Source organism: Puma concolor, chromosome B1 (assembly GCF_028749965.1).
Source record: "Puma concolor isolate L17-30 chromosome B1, mPumCon1.1.hap2, whole genome shotgun sequence".
Taxonomy (NCBI): domain Eukaryota; kingdom Metazoa; phylum Chordata; class Mammalia; order Carnivora; family Felidae; genus Puma; species Puma concolor.
Genome location: NC_141670.1, coordinates 4,592,449 through 4,613,763, shown reverse-complemented (window position 1 = coordinate 4,613,763; position 21,315 = coordinate 4,592,449). Strand labels below are relative to the sequence as shown.

Genomic DNA, 21,315 nt, shown 5'->3' with positions numbered 1-21,315 from the left:
GCCAAGATATGGAAACAACCTCAATGTCTACTGACAGATGAATGGAGAAAGAAAATGTGGTATATATACACAGTGGAATATTATTCATCCTCCAAAAGGAAGGGAATCTTGTCATTTGTGACAACATGGATGGCTCTAGAGGGTATTATGCTAAGTGAAATAAGCCAGACAAAGACTAATATTGTAGAATCTCACTTATATGGGGAATGTAAAATACTCAAACTCATCGCACAGAAAATAGGATGATTGTTGCCAGTGGCTTGGGATTAGGGAAATAGGGAGATATTAGTCAAAGGGTACAAACTTTCAGTTATAAGATGAGTGAGTTTTGGAGCTCTAATGCACAGCACGATGACTATAGTGAATAATACTGTATCATATTGTCCCCTTGAAATTTTCCAAGAGGATAGTTCTTAAGTTCACATCACAAAAGGAAGGAAGGAAGGAGACAAAGTAATGTCTGTATGAAGTGATATATACTAATTATCTTGATTTGTGGTGATCATTTCACAGTGTATACACATGTCATAACATCAAGTTGTACACCTTAAGTATATGTAGTACCTATGTGTCAATTATACCTCAGTAAAATTGAAAAAAAAAAATGTTTCTAGATGGGGCCGGATGTTATATAACCAAGATGTTCCAAAATGGGGCAGTGTGTTTTCTACAAAACTCCCTCTTTCCTATTTTTAAGTAGAAATGACCATCTAATAATAATTTTATAACTGTATTCTTGGGATAATATACATTAAATCTAATTTCATCAAACTAGAATATCAGTTATGTTAAAACTCAGATAAATCAAACATGGTATGATCCTTGTTCAGCCAAAGATTTTAATGTTAATATAAAATATAAATATTTATTATTCCATTTTTATGTGGTGACCTTCCACCTCTCTTCTAACAATGATCTGAATTAACACCCCATGGAGAGTGGTGTTAAAGGACTATCATAAAATCGATCCTATTTCGTGTTTCTCCAACTTTCCTGCCTGTATAATTTGGTAATTTTCATAAAATTTTTTCATAAAAATTTTCATTCAGCCGGCTTTCTTTATTAGCCATTCAAAGCACTCCTGTGTGATTTGTGAGCCATGCTCAACCTTGGATGTAACAGAACACGGGCATAAAGACGTGTTTTATTATCAGCTGAAATGCAGCCACACAGGCAACACCTGCATTTGGTCAATACTCGCTTACTGTGTCTGCACACACACGATCCCTTTGTGTGGGCTACGCCATCACTCAGGGGCCTGGACTGCTGTGCGAGGACACAGAAAATGTCAGGTGTGACCTACATGTTACAACAATTATAAAAATGGACACTGTCTGCAGTTGATGAGTGTCTTGATGGCATACAGTAAAAGCATTTTACTTCTAGCAAAAACTAGTGTCCGTTCTAAACGCCTTGGCCTCTCTGTTCAGACATGCGTTTTAGGCCTTCCGATTGCAAAGTTGACATACGTTTTGGATTCTCTCCCACTACCAAATTTGAGAGGGGAATAGATAATACATATGTATGTGTAGTATTTATACATTTACCCAGATGTTTATTTTTCTTTTACAAATAACCCATGCCTAAACATTACCAACGAAGAAAACTAAATTTCCCCTTAAGTTTTCTTCTTGTTTTATAGATTCAGATTCGAATTCGATGTGAAGCCAAAATAACATGGCATATCACAAAAGAACTAGGCATATCCCAAAAAATAGTTATGCCAAGAAAAGTAATATCTTCATTTAATAAAAATCATGCCTTATCATTGCTTCTACAAGGGCTTAAATATTACACCAGTCAGAATTCTTAAAAATTAAGGCAAAATTTTTAAGTGGATGTGTTGAGACTACAAAATTCAGATTCCCTTTTTATCAGTATTATAGCAAAAGCTTGCTTAAGTCTCTGTTTTATCCATCTGTCTATCCACCTATGTATGATTTGAATTCTCAAAGTAAATTGAATAACACAATGTAGTAACAGGCCTCAACTAGCAATTTCTTTTCCTTTTTCTGTAAATGAACATACTATGCAGGTAATGCCACATTATTAAGCCCTAACTTAGTGGCAAATAATAAGCTTTAAACTGTATTTGTGACTTCTAAGACTAACAAATTTCTTTCTATTAAACATCATCAAGTACTTGTCTTAATTGTAAAGATGGTATTAAAAGTTAAAATCAATGTTTACAATATCTGAAACAAATTTTTAAAGATATGGCTATCAGTAGGTGAAGAAGAGTTATTTTTTTAGTTCCTTGGTGAGTCATATTTAGTGTAACTTTCTCTTGTTGATGAGAGGGTAATCAGTACCTCTCTTGACCCTGTCCTATAGAAATAATGGATATTGTTCTGCTTGGGAAAATTATATTTATGTCATGTTCCTTTCTCTTCTTTTTCCCTTTTCTTAATGAACACTTAAATTTTTTGTTTGATGTTATCGAATGATGTTGACACAGTAGACACAAGAAAGACCTCGTGTGAATTTTAATCTTCCTCCACTGATCCCAGACAGTTTTCTTGTCCGCACAAGGAGGATGACAGTATGTACATGTCTTGGTCGTAACTCTGTTTTGTTTTGTTTTTTTTTTTTTTAATTTTTTTTTCAACGTTTATTTATTTTTGGGACAGAGAGAGAGCATGAACGGGGGAGGGGCAGAGAGAGAGGGAGACACAGAATCGGAAACAGGCTCCAGGTTCTGAGCCATCAGCCCAGAGCCTGACGCGGGGCTCGAACTCACGGACCGAGAGATCGTGACCTGAGCTGAAGTCGGATGCTTAACCGACTGCGCCACCCAGGCGCCCCTACTCTGTTTATATAAAATACCGCAAAGTCAAGCCTGAAATTGCAGACACTCAATACAGACCAGTCATAATTTTACTTCTTCCTATCCTTACAGAACTGAGAAAACTCTCAAATGAAAAGGGATGTCAGGGTGTAAGATATTCGAAAGATCAGTTAGATGTTAGAAATATGAATGCGGAACATGTCTTGCTCTCCGGCTGTATGCTTAGTGTCCAAAGCTCTAAGGATATCTAGCTTCTCCAAGGACTAGCACTAGGAGAGGGAAGTAGGCAGGAAGAATAAAGAATCCCAAGCTATTGTTACCGTTCTGTGCTTTGGCCTGCATCTCCAGTAGCTGCTGCAAACCATTGTGGTTCCACCTCCCCCTGGAGAGCCCTGAATGATAGTGTCCTCCACCTGCCCTCTGGATTCCGATACCTACCACCTTCCTTCATTTATCCAGTCGTGGGTGGTAAGTTACCACAGCTTAGAATATAAGGGTTGCTCACCATCCCAGGTATGGCACCTTGTATGTTCTCACCTATGTAATCAATCCCCTGGAAAAGATTCTCAGTGTTTAAATACCTAGTCATTTCTCTTCACCCACTGGGACTCAGAATGAATAGTTCATGGACATGGCTGAGTACTGAGGCAGTGCCCTGTAAGGCGAGGTGAAGGAAGTATCTAAAGTCATAAAGCAAAGGACAGAAGATCCCTATTCAGAGATATGCCATTTTAGTTCGCAGGTTTTTCAGTATTTTCCTAATTGATGTGACATAAAGAATAGTAACAACATAAGTGAGTAGATAAGGACAGAAACACAAAATAAAAACTCCCTAGACTAAAGGCAAATGCAAATCTCCAGATTAAAGTGTTAATTAAATGTCAAAGCGTACAAATGCAGGCAAACCCATGATTAGTTTCGGAATAGACTGGCGAAATTTCAGAATGGCCAGCCCAAAGAATCATTCTAAAAGCTTATAGAAAAGGACTGAATAAAGGTGATCTGCAAAGTTAAAAGATACCAAAAAGGCATTTCTTCATAATCACACTGAATATAGAAGACAAAGGAGAAATTCCTTTAAATTTGGAGGTAAGTTATTTTGAGGCTATGATCCATTTAAAAGGTGCATTCAAGGCAGAAAGCAGAATAAAGGTGTTTTCAAACATGAAAAGACTCCGAAATTTGCCAAGCCAAGACCTTATACCGAAACGAATTACTCAAGGAATCATTATAAAGAATTCATTCAGAGATAGGTTTGGGGAGGAAATGGCCAGAAAAATAAAGCATTAAATATTATAGTTAATTCTGAAAAATATGGAATGGTTTGTAAGAAAAATTAATACCAATCTGAAACTGAAATCTAAGATACATATAAGAAGGAAGAAAAGTGAGGCCTTTTGGAAGAAGATAAATAATATGGTAATGTGGCAAAATTCTATTCCTTTTCAGTGATGGTTACAGATGCATGTTAATTCTGAACATTACAAAGGTTTTAATATTTGTGTTAAATTATAATTACAAGAAGAATGGAAAAATGTGTAGCTTTGAAGAGTTTTAGGGAAAAAAAAAACAGAAAAGAAGGTAGCGGCTGGGAAAGAGGGAACCTCAGCAGTACAACACGATACGATTAAAGCAATATTGTGAGAAGAAGCTCAAATACACCTGTAATCAATGCCTGTGAATCAGTACATTTCCTTTATTATTAAACAAACAGACACTGAAACTGGATTTAAAAGTAAAAACTCATGTGTGGTATATGAAACCTACTTTAAAAAAAAAAGAAAAAGAATATGTAAGGTCACACAGATTTTCTAAATAGAATTCAAAAACAAATTAATGCAGGTCAAGCTCTCAGTCTATGATAGGACACAATAAAAATTCAACCTGAAACTAATATAACACTATATGTTAACTACACCGGAATTCAACTAAAAAGAGAGGCAAAGTCCAGGGTACCAATATCACAGATAGTGGAAGAGTTTTTAAGCTATACCTAAATAGAAAAAAAGACAGAAAATACTATAGCATTCACAATAGCCCTTTGAGGGGTGCCTGGGTGGCTCAGTCAGTTAAGTGTCCAACTCTGGATTTTGGCACAGGTCATGATCTCACAGTTCGTGCGTTCGGGCCCAGAGTCAGGCTCTGTGCTGATAGTGCAGAGCCTGCTTGGGATTCTCTGTCTCCCCGCCCCCCGCCCCTCCCCACTTGCACATGCACTCTCTCTCACAAAATAAATAAACTTAAAATAAATAAAGAAATAAATAAATACATACATACATACATAAATAAATAAGTAAGTAAGTAAATAAATAAAATAGCCCTTTGAGAAAAAGACATTCTATTTTTTTATTATCGTTGCTTTTAAATAACCTTTTATTGTTATTAGAAACTAAAATTAGAACAATGGAAAGTGACTTGCCTTTCCCTTTCCAGATGTCAAACACTCAAAAGTCATAGGAGTTTAAATAATATGACATTAGCACTGAAAGTAATAAATAAAGAAACAAAATAGATGAATGAAACAGAACAGGTAGTCCACAAGTAGATAGGGGCATAAATGCGATTCTGACCTATGGTGTAGGTTATAATTTAAACCACTTAAAAAAGAAATAGTTTGTAGGAAGAGAAAGAAAGAAAGAAAGAAAGAAAGAAAGAAAGAAAGAAAGAAAGAAAGAAAGAAAGAAAGGGCTTGATTAATAAAAGGTATTGGCAGATTTGCATCTCCTATTGGGGAAAAATGTAATTTATGTAAATATATCAGAACATTTACAAAATAATTCTCATTTGGGTTGAAGAACAAATACATAAAATAATCCTCAACATGTTTGGAGAAAATCCAGTGTGTATTTTTATAAAACTTCAATTGGTAAGGCAATATAAAGACAGTCATTAACTCTGAAGCCCTGAAGAAAATGACATGACTACATACATGTTTGATGATAAAAATATTAAGATAAACCCTTTATTAAGGAAAACATGATTTTAAAAAAAGTTAAGAACCAACAACAGGCTAGAAATATTTAAAAATATGGGGAAAAAAGGGATTACCACCCAGAACACATAAGGAGATTCTACAGTTTCAAGAAAAAAATAATCCAATCAGTTAGAAACATTTGTAGGGACACCTGGCTGGCTCAGTCAGTTTCAGCATCTGACTCAGGTTATGATCTCATGGTTCATGAGATCGAGCCCCATGTTGGGCTCTGTGCTACCATTGTAGCACAGAGCCTGCTTGGGATTCTGCCCCTCTTGCTCTCCGTCTCTCTCTGCCCCTCCCCTTCTCCCTTTCTCTCTTTCTCAAAATAAATACATACACTTGAAATAAATTAGAAACATCTGTATAAATACAGGCAGTTGAAAGAAGAGACACAAACACCAATCCAACTATTTTATTGAGCAAATAAACCTGATCAAAATCAAGGAAATAGTGTATATCAGCTCAGCTTATGAGGTCCATCCATACGTTACTACTAGATGTTATAAAGGGTAAAAAAATGCCAATCAGAAAATAGAAATAAGTCAGTATATCAACATAAAAAGTCAGTGTATTAACAAACGTGCAAAAATGTATGTAAATGCATAGGAAAGATACCTCCAAAGAAGAATAAGCAGTGAAATACTCTCCTCCAGGGAAGGTAGTAAAAATGAGGCAAGTAGTGGAAAAGAATATAATGAAAGTCTTTTAAGTCTTTCTTTAGATATTTCTGTTCTCTTTTGCAATTAGATAATATCTAGGTGTTATGCGAAAGACTTTTAAATGCTGCCATAAAATCATCTACTCTAGATGCTCATTCTTTCCTTTTAAGAATTGGAGTTGTGCTCTCCAGAGGAAGGGAGCAAACAGCGTCTGCCCTGGGGCAGTCCTCATGTCCTTCGCATATTTATTGTGTTTCCCAGTTGGGAGAACAGGATTCTAAGTTATTAAGATACTTCTTTCATCCTCCAGTTACAGTAGTGGGACACAGATGAGTTTCAAACCCAGCTTCCTGGCTGCCCACCTCCTCCTCTTTATGCCATCCTTTATATGGATGTGGTTTCATCATATAAGTGACAAAGGAAATAACTACATTTATCAAAAATCAGTGTTATTGACAAAAAGATACTTGACCATGCAAGCGCTCTTACGATTTTGGAGGAGCCATATTTTATTGACAATGCATTTTAATGCCTCAAAGGGATCTTGCCAAGTTGTTCCAATTATGCCTAAATGAAACGACTTTGTTCAAATTGCAGGTGAGAAGGTTGGGGGGGAGGGAATCCACATGTGACAGGGAAGAATAAAATGGCAAGTTCTAATTCCTCATGCCTCCCGCACCTTCTACTGACTCAGAGAATGTTTATTTCTACATATGGTGGTGTTAACGGAGCTCTCCTCTCAGTGTTTAAAATCTATTTTGGTCTTAGCTTTTTTAGAATTTAAGTCTCCGGGGCCATCTTTCCCCCCTCTTTGATAACCCACCATCTGTTTATTTTCTAAAATAGATTCTAAGAGAGTGAATGTCAACTGTTGCAATCAATGGATACTACAAGATTGTATCTATGCCAAAAGATATGAATGCACTCAACCAATTTAAACTTCCTGGATTGCTAGTTCATTTCTTGTGAACTTATTCCTCAGATAACCGGGGAGTTTTCGGAGATAACTTGGTCTTTCTTTGAAACTGGGAAAGCGGTCTTTGCATTGATCTAGGCCCCAAAAGAACGACGTACTATGTGTATAGTTTCAAGAAATTTGAATTCAGCATCTTTTAACAACGCAACTGATTATGTGGTTCAAACACTTCCTAAATTGTGTGATTTTGTGATTTTCAAGGGAAACAACGTAGAAAAATATAGTCTAGTAATGTAATGTTTTCTGTTTATTTTAATTATGAAGTTGATTAAAAGACTATTGTGGAGGTGGGTGACATTCACACACAGTGGGATAAAAGAGAATATTGAAAGCTCGACCTGCAAACCTGAACACGTTAGGTTATCCAAGGAAGAAAATGCTCTGTGCTACAAGAAAAAGTTCGCTGTAATAAACAGTCTTTTCAGTAAGTTTACATTGCTAGCTTAGTGACTTAGCTTGTAAGATTATTTTTCTTTTCCGTAAGGACGTAGAATTGTACTTCTAACTAGCTCTTGATGCTGAAACCGAATTGTCATGTGTGTAGTTCACAGATTGGTTTTGCAAAACTCACTGCCTTGGGGATAACATGCCTCAAATGGCACGATCAGTTCTGGGAGAAGCCTTTGCTCAGTTCTCAAGCTGGAGAATTTCCTCTCATTGCATTAATTCTGCTAATATGGGCCTTAAATGAACAGAGGCGTTTCCATGTATTTATTTGTTTGGAAGTTTCTTAATTTAAAACATGCTTTCTCTTAGCATAACCCCCTCCAGTTCCATCCACGTGGCTACAAAGGGCCATATTTCATTCTTCCTCCTTGCCAAGTAGTAGTCCATTCTGTATATAAACCACGACTTCTTTACCCATTTGTCATTTGATAGACATTTAGGTTCTTTCCATAATTTGGCCACTGTTGAAAGTCCTGCAATTATAAAATAAGTCACAGGGATGTAAAGTACAACATAAGGAATATAGTCAATGATATTGTAATAACTTTGGTGACATATGTAACTACAATTATGGCAGTGATCATTTTGTAATGTATGTGAATGGAAAATCACTAGGCTGTATACCTCAAATTAGTATAATATTGTTTGTCAGCTATACCTCAGTTTAAAAATAGCAACCTTAAAATTAGACTAAATACAGTCATTCATTGGGGAGAGTCAAACAAAACAAAACAAAACAAAACAAAACATGCTTTCTTAACGCGAAATCCAACAGAACACTGAGACCTTCCCTTTGATTCTTGGCCTTTGACGCTGTCCCTACCCACGGGGCTGTCTCCCTGTGACCAGGGCTAATCACACTGAGGGTGGGGACGAGGTTGACTGCAAGTCTGTTTTGAACGGCTCAGCATAATATGCTACCAAGCAAACACACATCTGATGTTGTCAAAATTTTTATTTATTTTTTTAACGTGTACTTATTTTTGAGAGAGAGGCAGAGACAGAGCCTGAGTGGGGGAGGAGCAGAGAGAGGGGAGACACAGAATCCGAAACAGGCTCCAGGCTTGGAGCCATGAGCCCAGAGCTGGACGTGGGGCTTGAACTCACAAACCGCGAGATCATGACCTGAGCCAAAGTCTGACGCTGAACTGACTGAGCCACCCAGGCGCCCCATTAACAGAAATTTAACATAAGAAAGTTGTTGGGGGCAGTAGGCATCCGGGTGTCTTCCCTGATGCCCAGAACACCCCATGGCTGTTATCATCCAAATACCACCTCCTCTGGCATCTCTCTCTCCCAGAATCTGAGTGTTGTCTCTTCTTTTCAATCTACCTGGTACACATTTATATTTCTCTTGTCACACCACATTTACCCCACTTTATCCTTACAATATCATAAGCTACCCCAGGCGAAGGCAGTCTTCTTTTCTGTGTGAACATGACCAAGTATGTTTATGAAATTTTAACTAAAATGACTACAAAGGATGTCTTTAAAAGGAACTTAAGGGGAAATGATATTTTATGTAGGTCACCCAAAATGAACATTTGCGTTTTTCAGAGCTTGTTTCTGATTTATAAAATAGTTGAAAACTATTTTAGCACCTTTAACTTTTCACTTTGGGGAGCCATGTGGTGTATTAATTATTGCTTAACGTGCCAAAACTTGTATATTTCTGCTTCGTGGGTAAGGTGTGGTAGAAAATCGTAAATTTTGCCAGCAAAGAGAACTACATTCCCAAACTGGCTCTGTGAACTGGACAGATTCCTGCACATCATGATTCTCTGTTTCATCATCTGTAAATCCAAGCTAGCAACAGCAGCTCTGATTGCTAGGGTTCTGATACCCAGCTCACAGGAATCGCTCAGAAAATACTTCCTTTATTCCTTACTAGGGTTATAGGAACAATGTATTAAATACAGTGTGGCTAACCCTCCCAGGCTTAGTGAAAACTAATTTCCTTTTGCCACGTTTACTCTTTTTCTCCCCAGTTTTCAATAAAACCCCATAACTGTTAGCCCCTTATTTTGGCCAGTAGCCTTAAGTTATTCGAAGTTTTGTTTTTTAACATTTAGACTCGTAAACGTTTACAAAATACACAGAATTTTTGTGTACTCTTCATCCAACTGTTGCTGAGTGCTCCCTTTGATAACCCCAATAGCATTTTCACACTATAAAAGTAACGTTAATACAAGAGTATTGCATAGGCTACAAAGCTTATTCGGATTTCGATAAATGTCCTGAGCGAGGATAGAATCCAGGATCACACGCTGCGTTTGAATGTCATGATTCTTAATTGTTGCTTAATCCGGAACACTTCCTCTCTGTCTGCTTCTGGCTTTCAAGGGGTTGACACGTTGGAAGATAACTTATTTTGTGGGGTGCCCCTCAGTTTCATCTCAGCTAATAGTCTCCTCATGATTAAATTAAGGCTCTGAAATGATGGCGGCAATACAACCAATGTTGTGTCTTCCTTGGTGTGTTACATAACAGGGCGTGTGATGCCAAGATGGCTCATTACTGGTGACACCGGCTCTGATTGCTCAGTTAAGGGGCGTCTACCAGATTGCTCTGCTTTAAAGTTGCTTTCAGGGGGCGCCTGGGTGGCTCCGTTGGTTGAGCGTCTGACTCTTGATTTGGGCTCAGGTCATGATCTCATGGTGTGTGGGATCGAGCCCTGTGTCAGGCTCTGTGCTCACAATGCAGAGCCTGATTGGGATTTTCTCTCTCTCTCTCTCTCTCTCACTGTCAAAATAAATAACCTTTTAAATCATTAAGAAAATGAAGTTACTGTTTCTCTTTGTAATTAATGCAAATATTGTGGGTATACTTTGAGACTCTGTGAATACCCTGTTTTTTCATCACTTTTTCATCCACCAGCCTTATTACATTGATGTTTCTTTTTTGTTTAATTTTTAATTTTTTAAAACGGAGGTATAGTTGGCTTACAAAGCCGTATGAATTTCACGTGTCCATTGTGATTCAATAATTCTATACTTTTCTCAGGGTTCATCATGGTGGGTGTCATCACCATCTGTTGCCCTACAGTGTTGTTAAAATATTATTGACTCCTCTCTCTATGCTGTTCTTTTTTAAAAAAAAAATAATGTTTATTTATATTTGAAAGAGAGAGAGAGACACACACACACACAGACACACACAGACTGCACAAGTAGGGGAGGGACCGAGAGAGAGGGAGACCCAGAATCGGAAGTAGGCTCCAGGCTCTGAGCTGTCGGCACAGAGCCCGATGTAGGGCTCGAACCCATGAGCCGTGAGATCGTGACCTGAGCCAAAGTTGGACACTCAACCGAATGAGCCACCCAGGCGCCCCATCAATGCTGTACTTTTTATATCCGTGATTTATTTATTTTATAACTGGAAGTAGTGTCTCTTCATTCAGTTCCCTATTTTGCCATCTTTGCACCCATCTTACCTCTGGTAACTACGAGTTTGTCCTCTTATTTATGAGTCTGTTTCTGTTTGTTTGCATGTTTGGTTTTTTTGTTTGTTTGTTTGTTTTTGTTTGTTTGTTTGTTTTTATCTCACTGACTTCACTGGAGATGATGCCTTCTAGGCCTGTCCATGTTGTTGCAAATGGCAAGCTCTTGTTCCTTGTTATGTCTGCATAATCTTGCATTGTGTGTATAGCACATCGCCTTGGCCATTCATCTCTTGGCGGACATTTAGGTTACTTCCATAACTTGGCTATTGTGAATAACGCTGCAGCGAATGGAAGGGTGAATATATCTTTTGCCAACTTCGTGTTCTCATTTTCTCTAGTTAAATACCCAATAGTGGAATTACTGAATCATAAGGTGTTTCAACTTTTAATATTTTGAGGAGCCCCAGTACTCTTTTCCATAGTAGCTGCATCAGTTTACAATCCCACCAATAGTGTATGAGGATTCCCTTTTTCTCCATCCTCACCAACACTTGTCATTTTTGTCATATTGATACTAGCCATACTGATAGGTATCAGGTGATATATCTCAGTGTGGTTTTGATTTGCATTTCCCTGAGGATTATGAATATTGAATATTTGTTCATGTGTCTATTGGCCATTTGTATATCTTCTTTGGTAAAATGTCTATTCAAGTTCTCTGCCCATATTTTAAATGGCTTTTTTTGTTGTTGTTGTTGAGGTAAATATGTTCTTAATTTATTAGATATATCATTTGCAAACATTTTCTCCCATTAAGTAAGGTTACCTTTTCGTTTTGTTGATAGTTTTCTTTATTGTAAAAGCTTTTGATTTTGGTGTAGTCCCAATAGTTTATATTTGCTTTTGCTTCCCTTGCCTCAGTAGACATATCCATAAATATGTTGCTAAGGCCAATAGCTAGGAGATTACTGCCTATGTTTCTTCTAGCATATTTATGTTTTCCAGTCTTACATTTAAGTATTTAGTCGTGTTTGAGTTTATTTTTGTGTCCGATGTAAGAAAATGGTTCAATTCCATTCTTTTGCATATAGTTGTCCAGTTTTTCCAGCACCATTTATTGAAGAGACTGTGTTTTCCACACTGCATAGCCTTGCCTCCTTTGTCATGGATTCATTGACCAGATACCTGTGAGGTTATTATTTTTTTTCTGGGTTCTCCATCAATACATCTGTTTTTGTGCCAGTGCCATACTGTTTTTATTATGACAGTTTTATAACATATCTTGAAATTTTGGATTGGGATACCTCCAGTTCTATTTTCTTTTCTCAAGATTGCTTTTTGTCTATTTGGTCCTACATAGTTCCATACAAATTTTAGTATTTTTTGGTCTAGGTCTGTGAAAAATGTTGGTGATATTTTGATAGAGATTGCATTAGATCTGAATATTTCTTTGGGTAGTATGGACATTTTAATAATATTCTTCTAATCCATGAGCATGGAATCAATTCTGGTATTTTATTGGTGGAGTCTACAGTGTTTTGTTTATATAGTATTGTGTCATCTGCGAGTAGTGATAGTATTTCTTTTTTATTACCAGTTTAGATGCCTTTTATTTCTTTTTCTTGTCTGAATGCTAGTGGTAAGCCTTCCAGTACTATGTTGAAGAAAAGTAGCAAGAGTGAACATCCTTGTCTTGTTTCTGATCTTAGAGGAAAATCCGTCACTTTTCCATCATTGAGCATGCTGTTGGCTGTGGGTTTTTCATAGATGTTCTTGTTATATTTGCTGAGAGCTTTTATCATAAATGGAGGTTGCATTTTGTCAAATGCTTTTTCTGCATGAACTAAAATGATTGTATGTTTTTTTAAAAAATGTTTATTTATTTATTTTGAGGGAGAGAGAGAGAGAGCTCTGAAGGGGTAGAGAGAGAGGGAGAGAGAGAGATTCCCAAGCAGAATCTGCACCATCAACACAGAGCCCAATGTGGGGCTTGAACTCACAAACTGTGAGATCATGACCTGAGCTGAAATCAAGAGTTGGTCGCTTAACTGACTCAGCCACCCAAGTGCTCCTTATATGGTTTTTATTATATGTTTGACCTGTGGTTACCTTGGATTCATATTTTATATGTATAGCAGTCTATATCATGTTGATGGTTACTTAAGTTCAAACACATTCTAAAAGCCCTGTTTTTTACTCTTCCCTCTAAACTGTATGTACATGATGTCATATTTTACATCTTTTTATTTTGTGTGTCCCTTGACTAATTTTTGTAGATATAATTGATTTTACTACTTTTGTGTTTTCACTTCCACACTGGCTTTATAAATGATTAATCCGCTACCTTTATTATATATTTTCTTTTATAAACATATAATATATTATATTTCCATAATATATATAGTGAATTACAATAAAAAATAAATTATATTCATATTATAAATTATCCTATTTTATTACATCCAGTTGTCGCCTTTTAGTTAAAGAAATTTCTTGTAAGATTTTGTGGTGGTGAACTCCTTTAACTTTTTTGTGTTTGGGTATCTCTTTCCCCTTCCATTCTGAGTGATCACCTTGCCAGGTAGAGTATTTTTGATTGTAAGCTTAAAAAAATTTCTTTGAAGCACTTTGAATATATCATGCCACTCCCTTCTGGCCTCCAGAGTTTCTGCTGAAAAATCAGCTGGTGGCCTTATTGGATTTCCCTTTGTATGTAACTGTTTGCTTTTCTGTTGTTACTTTTAATGATTCTCTCTTTATCTCTTTGATGTTTATCTCTTTTGATCTTTGCTATTTTAATGTCTTGGTGTAGACCTGTGTGAGTCCATCTTGCTTGAGATTCTCCGTGCCTCCTGGATCTGGATTTCTATTTCTTTCTCCAGATAAGGGAAGTTTTTTTTAGCTATTACTTCTTCAAAGTAATAGCTTTGTAAGCTATTTGTAAGTAAGTTTTCTGCCCTCTTTTTCTCTTCTCCTTTTGGGATCCCTATAATGCAAATGTTATCATGCTTGACGATGTGTCAGAAGTCCCTTAACCTATTTGCATTTTTTATTATTCTTTTTCTTTTCCTGTTTGCTGTTCAACCTGGTTGCTTTTCATTACCCTGTCTTCCAGTTCAATGATCTGTTCTGCATCCTCTGATCTTCTGTTGATTCCTTCTAGTGTATTTTTCATCTCAGCACTGACTGGTTATTTTTTATATTTTCTATCTCTTTGTTGAAGTTCTCACGGACTTCAGCCACTCTTCTTCCAAGTCCAGTGAGTATCTTTATGACCATTACTTTGAATTCTGCATCAGGCATATTGCTTATCTTCTTTTTCTTTAGCTTTTCCTGTGATTTTGTCTTGTACTTTCATTTGGCCCATATTCCTCTGTCTCTTCATTTTGTCTGACTCCATGTGTGTTCTTTGCATTGCATAGCTCAGCTATGTCTCCTGGTCTTGAAAGTTGTAGTATTGTGTAGAAGAGATCCTGTGGTGCCCTGAAGTGCAATCCCACCCTAGTCATCCTAACCAGGCACTCCAGGGGTATCCCCTGTGTGGACTGGGTGTGAGCTCCTGTTGTGGCTGAGCCAGGATTGTTTTGGGCATGCTTGTGGGTGGGGTTTGACTTTAGCCCAGAAGGCTGAAATGACCTCCTTTGCTTACTGTGTGTGCACTGGGTTGGGTTTATTCCCTGCACTGTTGAGAGGCCTGGCAGCCACCACCAGGGGCTCACTGATGGGTGGGACCGGCCCCCAGCCTGGCTATGTATAGTGAATTACTACAACACTTGCTGGTGCATGAAAAAGCATGGTTTGCTCTTTGTGCAATACAGCAAGGGGCCCGGCTGCAGGAACTGCAGGCTTGCTGGTGTGTGGGATTATTTTTTTCTCCTGCCCAGGGCAGGAATCATTTGGCAAAAACCCTGGTCTCAGCGGGGGCTATCTGCCAGATGTAGTGGGGCAGGAGACACTTTGGGCTTCTGCTGAGGCAGGTAGGTTGGTCTGCAGAATGTTGGCGCGGGGCACACGGTATTAGCAAGAAATACGGAGTGTTATAACTGGCTCCTGCAAACATCCTACTATCTGGGCTGGGGGAGGGCAAGAAAAATGTGTTCCAGTACATTTGTTACTAGAGAAATCTCTTTCAGATCCGTGGCCCTCTGGCACCCATCTTAAAAATAATCAATACATCTTTGTGTGTGCCTAGGCACTTTTCAGTCTCTCCCTTCTGTGCTGCATCTTGGACCATGTTCTGTAGTATGCTGTTTTTTTTTTTTTTTAATTTTTTTTAACGTTTTATTTATTTTTGAGACAGGGAGAGACAGGGCATGAACAAGGGAGGGTCAGACAGAGGGAGACATAGAATCTGAAACAGGCTCCAGGCTCTGAGCTATCAGCACAGAGCCCGACGCGGGGCTCGAACTCATGGACCAAGAGATCATGACCTGAGCCGAAGTCGGCCTGTTAACCGACTGAGCCACCCAGGCGACCCTGTAGTATGCTGGTTTTTTAATGGCAGAGACTCTGTCCTATCACCAACTCTTTCTCCTGGAGTTAAACCTACTAAGTTGCAAAGCTTATGGATTTAAGCCCTGCTGCTTTTCAAAGCCAGATGTTATGAGAACCCATCTTCTCAGTGCGGATCCCCAGTGCCAGGGATACCTGATGTGGGGTCTGATCATCTTGCTCCTCCATATTTGTTATGTCTCTCCCATTCATGGTTAGTCACGTTGGGAGTTTGGCTCCCTACCGTGTCTGTGCGCATCCTGTGCTTTTCCTTATGGACTTCTGTGTAAAATTAGCTGTGGAAGATCCATTCTTCCAGTCTTCAGGTCATTTTCAGAGTTATTTGCACAGATGTAGTTGTTGCCTCTGTGTATCCGTGGGACCAAGTGAGCTAGTCCGCCATCTTCCTATTTAGTTATGTACACTGGTGTTTTTAGCTTGCAACGATTAGTACCATTGTGTTTGCCAAAGGGCGATTTTTATGTTTCCATCATTTGTTTGATATGTATTATTTGGCATTCTACTGTCAGTAACAGTTTTGTCTTCTTCCTACTTATTATTTATGTGAGTATACACTTAGGGATATTTGTTTCAGCACATGGGTTACAAATCATTGCTATCATTATTGTTGCTTAAATTGCCCCTTAGTTTTCGATTGGTAGTCTCTTTAAATTGGCTCTTCTGTCTTTAGATATGTCCTGATGATTTTTTGAACACTGTCTTTCATTTTGACCCTAACAGATACCTCAGGTTTTTCTTAAATTTCTCTTGCCTCAGCCCTGGAGTGAGGCAATTCCTTAAGGAAATGTGATTTCTTTTACTGGAGAATGCTATTTATAATCAAGGTCTGGGTGCTAAATGTGCTTATTGTTACTGAGATGTCATTGCTTCTAGACTCCTTTAGAAGCCAGTTAGGTGATGCTTATATATAAACCAGGAAACACACATGTGCATGTTCTTTCTTTCTTTCTTTCTTTCTTTCTTTCTTTCTTTCTTTCTTTCTTTCTTTTTCTTTCTTCTATTTATCTATCATCTATCTATTACCTATCAATCTATTTCTTTCCATCCATTTGTTTCTTTTTTTCATCTATCCATCCATCCATCCATCCATCCATCATCTTCCTGCCTATAAACGTGAGTTCATACTGATACCTCTTGCAGTCATCTAACACCACAGACCCATCTTTTTCTTCTCTTTTTCCTTATTTGTGCCTCCTTTTTCCATCCCTGAGAAACATAGCTCTCATTATCCAAAATATGTTGAATGACTTTCTAATAGATACACGTAAAGTACTTTAATAATTGCTAAACCATATCCCTGTGAAAAACAAACTTACTAATTAGAGCACAGTGTTTATGTATAGGTCTTTGTTTTTAGCGTTGAAATGTATAGTCAAAAGGATGTCTCCCATTAGTTTGGTTAGCTATTTTTTCTTGCTTCCGAATTCTTTTATATTGTAGCCATGTTTTGCATTGTAATAAACCAAGTCTGTTACACCTTGAGTTCCAATTTTGGTTTTTCTCATATCCTCATTGATCTTATTTTTATGTATGTAAAATATTACCACTGTCCTATGTATTAGAACTATTCAAAAGAGTGTATTTAAAGAAGTATGTGTTTCTGCTCATTCCTCTCGCTCGTTCCTGTTCATCCATTCCTTCTGACCTTTTCCCACCAAGCCCCTGTAGATAGCCATTCTCATGAATCATCATCAGTTAATCATGTTTATATTTCCTATTTTAAAAATGAGACAATACGTGCACATTTTCTTCTTTTATATTTTTCTTCTATAAATAGCAATATTATGTATATATAGATATATAAACATAAGGGTGCTTAACATTATATCCAGAAAATTACTCCCTATCAGATACTAGAAAATTTTCTTCTTTATGTATGAATATATATATATATATATATATATATATATATATATATATATATGTCACACAATATTCTGTTTTGTGGATTAGTGTGGATGTACCAATGAACCCTAGCTTATTCACACACTCCATACCTGTGCTTCTTAGGTTATATCCAGTATTTTACAATTGTAAAAATATAGATGTGCATTTTTATATTGTTGGAAGTATATCTTCACAGTAAATTCCTAGAAATGAGAGTGATGAGTCAAAAGAAAAGGTTGCATTTAGTTTTCTTAGGTATTTCAATTGAGTCATTTTAAAGGGATTTTACATTAAATCTCCCTTTGGGAGAAATATGATAGTGTTTTCACAAATTTAGAATGTCCTAATATTCCTTTTTTTATTGTTAGTCCTACATCTGTTGATTCAACAAGATACTGTAAGGGTTATGTTTACATAACTCTATATCACTTATATAACTGTGCTGCGTTATGTAAGTGAAACATGAATGTCTTTTCAGCTATAAAAATTTACTTGCCCTCCTAAGCTAATAATAGAAAAATCAAGTTTTTTATTGCTAGAATTGTTTTCAATACTATTGTATACATTTTTAAAATATCTAGCCTTTGCTATACTTCACATATGTAATTTGTAATTCTAAATTTCTCATTTCAGCTTGTTTCATTTAATAGTAACAAAACTTCTACACAATATATATTTAATCATCAGATACCATATCATGTTTCTTTAAATATACTTTAATATTAAAAGATTGTTGCCTGTCAACAAAATAATGACCAAGACAGAGACTTGAACAGACATCTCACCAAAGAAGACGTATAAATGACAAGCATATGGAAAGATTCTCTTTATCATATGTCATTAGGAAACGAAAGTTAAAATAACAGTGATATACCACCACACACCTATGAGAATGGCCAAAATCCAAAATCACTGACAACACCCCTTCATAAGCAACAAGAACTATCATTTATTGCTGGTGGGAATGAAACTTGATCTGACCACTTTGGAATAAAGTTTGTCAGTTTCTTATAAAACTAAACATATTTTTACCATATGGTCTACCCACTGAACTCCTTGGCATTTACCTAAAGGAGTTGAAAGTGTGTCCACTCCAAAAAACTGCACGTGAATGTTTATAGCAGCGTTATTGGTAATCACCAAAACTTAGAGCTAGCAATATATCCTTTTGTAGGTGATAAATGGATAAGCACTATGCTTTATCCGGGCAATGGAATACTATTCTGTGCTAGAAAGAAATGGGTTATCAGACCATAAAAAAAATTACGGAAACTTAAATGCATATTACTAAGTGAAAGAGGCAAATCTGAAAAAGCTCCATACTGTATTATTTCAACTATATGAAATTTTGTAAAAGACAAAATTATGGAGACAGTAAAATGGTTACTGGTTATTGGGTGTCAAGGAGCGGGGAGGGATAAATAGAGCACAGAGGATTTTCAGGATGGTGAACCTATTATGACACTATAATTGCAGAGACATGCCATTATATATTTGTCCAAACCCATAGAATGTACATCACAACACCAAGAATGAACCCTAATGTAAACTAAGGGCTTTGGGTAGTGACGACATGTCAATTAGTAAGTTCATTGATTCTAACAAATGTACCATCTGGTAGGGATGTTGATAATAGGGGAGACTGTGCGTGTGTGAGAGCAGCAATGGGTATCTGGGAACTTTCTCTACTTTATGCTCGATTTTTCTGTGAACCTAAAACTGCTCTAAAAAAATAAAGCCTATTTAAAAATTAAAAAAAAAAAACAAAAACAAAGAACGGTTATTGCCAGAAGAGTTCCACTTCTGTCATGGGGTGTCAGCAGCTCTATGAATTCTTTCCGTGGTGAAACAACCTTATCTGAAAAAATTAGCAAAACAAAAAGAAAAAGTATTTAGATTCTTTGGAAATTGTTATGAAAGCATACAGCACACGAAGACACATTTACTCAATGAATTTCTGTGGTGCTTGAGCCACAATCTGTCTCTCCCCACAACTCAAGCTCCACACTCTACATCCAGTTCTCAATTATAGGGTAAAGCATCTACTCCAGACAAGGCAAGCCAAGAAGAGTGGGACTGCAGTCACCTTTACCCCAACTTGCACGTAAGGTGGAGTTTCCATGCCAATCTGAGAATATTTGCTGCTACTGTCACTTCCCACATGTTCTTCTCATAAAGCAGGGGATCACTGTGACAGAAGTAGTCCCCTCTTTCTACCTCCAGCTTTAGATCAGGTACACAGAGACTTTACATAGGAAAGAGGCAGGACTTGAGCACCTAGACTTTCAGTGCTCTCCCAGAGGAATGAAATGTATTAAAAAAAATGTGAGGAAGTTCATGCCGAGGTGAGCTCCCACATGCAACGGAAAGTTTGTTAGAAAGCATTTAAGATGGAGGCATCCTAAGAATGACAGGCTGACGTGTGGGGCCAATAGATTACCAGAGAGAACCAGAAAAAGAGCTAAAAAGAGGCATACTGAGAAAAACACCAAAAACAAAACAAAACAAAAACAAAAACACAAAATGCAAAGACTGTCCTCAAAAATTATGCTTGCAAAAAGGCCAGACTTAATTAGATAAAATTATGGAGCAGTCTGTTTCTCAGCACATTAACAAAAATACTAGAGAAATTAGCTGGCAATTAGTCACCCTAAACCTTGGATTTGATATCAACAGATCAGGGGCAAAGACCATCAAAGAGTTCCCTTCTAGAACCACCAGAGTGACTGTATGCATGCCCAAGTCTGCACACTTTGAGGACAAACATTATGGGCTTCATACACCAGAGGATATATTATTCAGTTAAATATCCAGCGAAGTCACTGAACAAATAACAAACAAACAAAAGCAACAGCAACAAGCCCATGGTGGAAATAATCCATTTTCAAAGAGATGCATTTCAAAGAACAGAAAGAAAAAAAGTGAAGAGAAATTACCAGACCCTCAGAGATAGGTGGAATACTCTTACCACCCAAACAGGCTTATAATTAATTAGAGTACCAGAAGGAGAGGAGGGAGATGAGCAGAATAACTTTTTCAAATAATGGCAGAAGTTTTCCAAATTTTGATGAAAAACATTAATCTACACATTCCTAAACTCAGCGAGTTTCAAGTAGAAAAACACATGGAGATCCACAACCAGATACATAATAGTAAAAATGGAAACCTTAGAAAAAGAAATAGATTTTAAAGCATTAAGATAGACAGAAAAGGCAACCAAACTAAACAGCTGATTTATCAGAAATAAGAAGCCAGAGTTAGTAGGATAATATATTCACAGGTTGAAGAAAAAAAAATGCTATCAACCAAGAGTCTTATATCCAGCACAACTATCATTCAAAAATAAAAGTGAAATAAAGACATGTACAGATAAATTGAAAAATAAGAGAATGTGTTTCTCTCAGACAGACCTTGCAATATATAATAAAGGAAGTTCTTTAGGCTTAAAGCAAATGACTTCATGTAATATTTCAAATGTTAGAAGAAACAAAGAGAAATTGGTAAAGATAATAAATATTTATATAAAATAGCATAAATGCACATTTCTTTTTTTTCTAATGAGTTTACAAATAAATTTTATAAAACAACATGTGAATAATTGTATTTTTGAATTTGAGAGTTATACAAGTGTAGCATTTTGACAGTAACAACACAATTAATGTGGGTTGGGCACAGCTTTGTTACAGT

The 21,315-nt window shown here is 36.9% G+C and overlaps 1 protein-coding gene across 4 annotated transcripts in view; it reads left to right on the top strand.

Annotated features, from left to right (window-relative positions):
* Positions 1 to 21,315, top strand: part of CSMD1 (CUB and Sushi multiple domains 1) — a 2,044,057-nt gene that overhangs the window by 90,003 nt on the left and 1,932,739 nt on the right. The window lies entirely within an intron of this gene.